This window comes from Myiozetetes cayanensis, unplaced genomic scaffold, assembly GCF_022539395.1.
Source record: "Myiozetetes cayanensis isolate MyiCay16 unplaced genomic scaffold, myiCay2020 scf27, whole genome shotgun sequence".
In the NCBI taxonomy this organism is placed as follows: domain Eukaryota; kingdom Metazoa; phylum Chordata; class Aves; order Passeriformes; family Tyrannidae; genus Myiozetetes; species Myiozetetes cayanensis.
The window spans coordinates 1,429,195-1,435,266 of record NW_026087488.1 but is presented as its reverse complement, the minus strand read 5'-3'; positions in this window follow the sequence as shown (position 1 = coordinate 1,435,266).

The following is a 6,072-nucleotide window of genomic DNA, read 5'->3' as shown; positions in this document are numbered from 1 at the left end:
GCCACTGCGTTCCAGACCCGGCTCCTGGAGCTCGCTGTCGCCTCGGTGTCACTGGGAGAGGCTTGAAAGGGGGATGTATCTTTATCTGGGAGGCGCCACGCGCAGCTCTGGCACTGTGTAAGTAATTAACACTGATGAAAAGTTGGGGTTGCCATGGATATGCTGCTCCAGTTACAATGCCTGTCTCTCCCCCTCCCCAGGCCCTGCAGGCCCCCGGGAGATCAGAGCCCCGTTCACTGCCAGGCCGGGGGGTGTTTTTAACTGGGGGGCTCTAAAGGGCAAGGCAGCCAGCTGGGATGTCAGGGGAGGATGGTGGCTGCTCCAGCCCTTGGCACTGTCTGGCTCCTCTGGATACTGGCTTGGGAAGCAGCGCCTGGGGTTTCCTTGCTGCCCTGCCCTCACCCCAACAGGAGCAGTCTGGACAGCTGTGCCAGCGAAAAGAAACACAAAGAAAGCTCTTTTTGAATACCTCAAACTGACCATTCATGCCTTTACTGTAAAAAAAAAGGGAAAAAAAGCCCGAAACAGTCCACACATACCTTTTTTAAGAGCTTTGCTGTTAATGGGCCCCCACTTCACCTCACCTGTTCTAGTGGAAGGTGTCCCTGCCCATGGCAGGGGGTTGGAAGTGGATAAGCTCTAAGGTCCCTTACAACCCAAACTGTTCTGGGATTCTATGATTCATACCTGCCTTGGGTTAGTGTTACACACCTGCCTAGTGCTAGTTCAGGGGGGGAGGAATTAAAAAGAAAGGGAAAACAAAGGGAAAACCCTAATGTGGGGGTTGTTTCACTGGGCTGCTGTGTGGGTCCCACACACAGAGCACTCCGGGAACGCCAGCCCTCACTGCACACCATGGGCTCACGGCTGAGCCTAATTAGAGACTCAGGTGAACATGAAAGATTAAATATGGAACAAGGCTGGGGACAGGCAGGAGATGGGCAGTTTGGGATCTCGGGACCTGCAGAATTAGTGACACCAGAGCTGGGGTGACGTGGGAAGGCTGTGGCTGCTCCAGCCCAGTGCGGGCTTAGTCACCACTAATGAGGTATGTGCGGGATGAGTCTTCTTCGGGGCTGTGTTATCCGCCTGTCATTAAAGCATCAGTGCTGGGGGTTTTTTTGGGACTTACAGCTGCCGTCACACCAGCAGCAAATGCACTCGGCCTGCTGGTGACTCAGCCCAGGAGGTGGGGGCTGCCAGGAGCAGATCCCGGGGGCTCGTGCCGCCCCAGCACAGCAGGGGCTCCCACCAGCTCCCACCGTGCTCCCCCGCTCCCCACGGCTGCCCAGCCGAGCAGATAACGCCGATAACGAAGGCATGAGAAGCCCTAGTTTTAGTGGCTGCTCGAATTCCCATCAGGTTGGGCCTGTGAAACCTAAACCACGTCCTCGGGAGACAAACACGGCACTGGAACGGCGGCTTCTCAGCCACGGTTGGAGAAACCCCAGAGCTGCCGTCCTGGTGCCACACGGGAGAGGGAAAAATCCAAACCATGCAGCAGTGCCCCACAGTGATCTCTGCCCTGCCAACAAACTGGCTCGGTGACCTGCCGGGAAAAACCAGCACGGATTTATCGGTGGAGCGTGGAGAAAGCACTCACAGTGACACGGGAAAAGCAGACGCATTCCCACCACGCTCCCTGTGACTGCGGCTTGATGGAGAGTGTCGGGGAGTGAACCCGCCCGCAGCCTCACACACACAGATGGCTGCAGCCCCCATCCCCCTGTGCCCCCCATCCCCTGTGCCCCCATCCCACCATGGAGACAAACAGGGCTCCACAGTGGAACCACAAGCCAGCCCACACGTCCCAGCCGTGTGTTGTCACTCCACGGCAGCGCAGGGTCAGGACTGTGTGGCAGCAGCAGTTTGGAGCACACAGGTGTCCAGCATTTTGGGTGTCTGCCCCGCCACAGGCTCTCTACAGCCTCAAGAAAGGATGGTGCTTTGCTCCAGGGAACACACCCTGGGATCCCCTGAGCTCTCCAAACAATCACCAACATCTCATTTCTTTTGCAAAGCCTGTCTGGAAAGTCAGTGTTTTATGAACCAGCATCTGCAGGCGCCAGCACTCCCCAACCCTTCCCGTAAAATGGGGACGGGAGCTAGGAGCACCCTGTGCAGTGCTGGAGGGACAGGCACTGCCAGAGCAACCTCCAGGCTGGGTTTCCAGAGGCTGTCTGGGGTATCTGGATGGGGTGAGCCCCCAGCTCAGCTGCCCTGGAGGCAGGCAGTGATGTGCAGGCTGGGATGGGGGGGAGGGAGGGAGCCTCGGTGGGAGAGGTAGAAGGAGCAGCGAGCGCCTTTGGGAAGGCTGAGCTGGCAGGCCACGTCAGTCACCAGCCCTCATGGCCCGGCCTGGCCACAGAGTCTGTCCCAGGGTGTGGGGAGGGGGTCAGGGAAGGACACACAGCATCCCCCCTGGGCCAGGCCAGAGGCACACACGGCACAGCTCTGGCTGCACAGCCCCGTGACTCAGCGGGTGAGTGCCCGATGGAACTCACCCCACCCTCCCGAGACCAAACAGCACCCGGGCACCCTCTGCGCCCAGCATCTCACCGAGGGAGCTGCTGAAACACAGCCCGTACCACAGGGTCCCTGCACAACACACCATCCCCACACCCCTGCTACCGAGGGGCCAGTCAAAGCAAGGAGGGGACCCTTCAGCGCAACAAACACAGTGGAGCCGTGATCCTGTGGAGTTCAGGGTCACCCACAGCCCTCAGAGGGAAGATTGGCCTTGGGGCACAGGCAGCCTGACCAGCTGTCCAGGAGCAGGCAGGAATCCTGGGATGCACGGGCAGGGCACGAGGATTGCCCCATGGCTGAACACAGCCGGGTGCAGCACACCCAGGTTTTGGGAATGCTTCCCGCTTCACCCACTGGCCCCGTGAATCAGAGCACCCATGGATTTGGAAATGGTCCCACACCCTCGCAGCCAACTGCACCCCCACCACATCCCAGGAGCCCCTCAGCCAAATCCCCCTGCCCAGGGAACGTGGCCATGGACTGGGATACGCTGTCCCCCTGCTCCTCGTGCCCCTGGAAAAGGGACAAACCCCCGCCGTGCTGTGACTGCCCTGTGGTGCTGCGAAATGCCTGCGGTGTTGTGACATTCCTGCCTCCCCAGCGAGGCCTCTGCTGACCCACATTTGGCCACTGAAATCCCACGTGGTGACCCAAGCTCGGGTTTTGTTCTCCCCCATTAAGGAGCCGCAGCTCGGGGATCTCTGCTCCGCGCTGTCACCTCGCATTGAGCGCCAGGCGCACGATGGCTCCGCGCCTGCATTTGTCCCCAGGAGATCACTCCCGCCTCCCCTGGGTCCCTACCGCCATCAAGGAGGCCAGGAGGGGAAGGCAGCGGCCCAAAATCATGCCAGAGCCCCCCTGAAGGCCTCCAAGGTGCCATTCAGGTGGGCTGCAGGTGCTGCCAGGACACTCAGTGCCATTCACGCCATGGTTTAACCACCCTGGGTGGAGTTGTTGCTCCCAAAAAGCAGGAGGTCCCAGTCCCTGGGCTTTTTTGCCTCATGTAGGGACCTTTTTTTTTCCATCACACCCGTGCAGGCAGTGGAAGGCGGGGAAGAGTAAACTCTGGCGTAGCCATGGAAACTGGAGAGGATGGATGGATGGATGGATGGGTGGATGGATGGCGGCGGATCCAGGCACTGCCACGGCCGTGCAGGAGGCAGCCACCTGCTCCCCACTCAGCCTTCGTGACCCTGAGCACACCCTGATACAGAGCAGGAAAACACCCCGTGATTAAGGGAATGGCCCTAACGACCAGTTAATGGACTGTGGTCGGGCGCTCCCTTCGGGAATGTGCCCGAGACCCACTGACCGTGCTCACCCCAGCACTGCACGGATCTGCCAGGCTGGGCTGGGTAAGGTGGATTTCACAGATTCACAGAATATCCCGAGCTGGAAGAGACCCACAGGGATCAGAGTCAAGTCCTGACCCTTCCAACACCATCGCCCCCAAAGGCACTATGGGGTGCCATCAAGGGGGCTGGTCCTGCTTCAGGCATCTTGTCCCCACATGGTCTTTGAAACTTTTCCACCCGTGTGGATGCACAGTTCCCATGGGAAGGGAGAAAACCTGCCCACGACACGATGTGTCTTTGCTGTGTCCCTGGGTCAAAGGCCTCCCAAGTTTCTCTCTTTACATCCTCTATCCCACACTAAAAACACATAAAGCTCCCTGCAGAATGAAGGTTAAAAGCACAAATTACACCAGCATTGAAAGTACCCGTGCAGTTGTGTGAGTAGTTAAAAACCACCCAGGACAAGGAACTGGAGCTGTGCAAGAGCCTATTTCTCATTTAATGGTGGTGAGGGGGAATGAGGGGTTTAGATGCTTGCGGAGGGAACCCCAGAGGCTGCCACCCCAAAATCCATCCTTACTGTTCCCTGTGCTGCCTGTGGCCGACACCACCCCAGGTTTGCACTGCCAGGCCTTCACCCTCCAGCCAAGGGCACAGTCCCTCGACCTCAGCTCTGGGGGGACACCCCAGAGGGCTCAGCTGTCTCTCAGCTCCTCTGACTTGTGATCACCCAGGGATCCTTCTCTGCCCCCGAGATAGTGCAGCTCCAAGGAAGGCAGCAGAGGAAGAGCAGAGCTGATGCAACACGGAGGCAAAGCAAACCTTAGAGCTCAGAGAGCCAAACCCCTCACATTTTCATTTTTTGGCCTTTTGAGGTTTTCTTAATTTGTCTATTTTTGTTCCTCGCCCACCTCCGCGCTGAGTGTGACGCGAGCCCTCGCTGGAGAGGCAGGGTTTTAAGGGAGAGCGCTGGCTGTTATAAAGCAGTGAAGCTCTTGGAAAAACAGCCTCTGGAGCAATAAACAGATTTGGAGCTGAGGGCTGTGAGGGACGGCTCCATCTGGGCTGCTGAGTCATGAAACCTGCCCGAGCGAGATACCAGCCGAGGGCTCGGGCTGGGGGAAGCTTCCTATTAGGGATTTTGTCTATTTCGGTCTGAGCGTGCGACAGCAAAACCGGAGAGCGGACAAAAGCGGGCTGGGGCGGCCACGCTTCGCTCCAGCAGCCGTGGGGTTAAGGCGGAGGCTGCCCTCCTCCTCCTCCTCCTCCTTCTCTCCCAGTGCCAGCCTTGTCCCATCCCTGCCATGGGGGTGAGGTGGTGGGAGCAGACCCTTCACCTTCGCCCCACGGTTTCCAGCCAAGACAAACTCTGTCCTTTGCCATGCGGATTCCCCAGCCCAAGGCATCCATCCAGAACGATCCCAGCCCATGGCATCCCTCTCCAAGGACCTGAGCCCACCCTGACGTGGGCAGGGGTCTAGCCTGGCCCCCAGCACGGTGCCACGAGGAGCTGGGAGAGTGAGGGTCCCCCAGGCCACCCACCATTCCTTTACCCTGTTCCCATCGTGGGGAGGAGCAGTGGCTGTGGCTTGGGATGTCCCTGTCACAAAAAATGGCTTTTCACTGTCCTAGGGTTGCCCCCTTCCCCACTGGGCACCCACCGAGCCACGGGACTTGTCCCCACGCACTGGCAGGGTCCCCATGGGGACATGACATGTCCCATCCCTAACAGGGATGTCATGGGCTCTGCCACATCCCCACACGCTGCCGTGTCCTCACTGGGACCCTGCCACATCCCCGTGTCCACAGGGACCTTCTCATGTGCCTTCATTGACTTCGACACATCCTATCCCCACAGGGATCCCTGATTGTCCACAGGGACTCCATCGCGTCCACAAAGCCTTATTCCCACAGGGACCCCACCACATCCCCACTGGAATCCACACTTGTCCCCACCCAGAACCCTTACTTGTCTCCACCCCAGCAGGGCCCCCCACTTGTCCCCGCACGCGGTCCCATCCCTACAGGGACCCTGCCACGTCCCCACAGGGATCCCCAACTTGTGCCCACACACAGTCGTATCCCCGCCACGTCCCCATCGGGACACCCCTCGTCCCCATCCCCACAGGGCCCCCCTCCCCACACACGGTCCCTCCCCACAGGGCCGGGGCGGCGGCGCCTTTAAGCGGGGCCGGTCTCCCGGAGCCCCCGCCCGGGGGCCGGGCCGGGCCGCCCCCCGTAGCCTGGT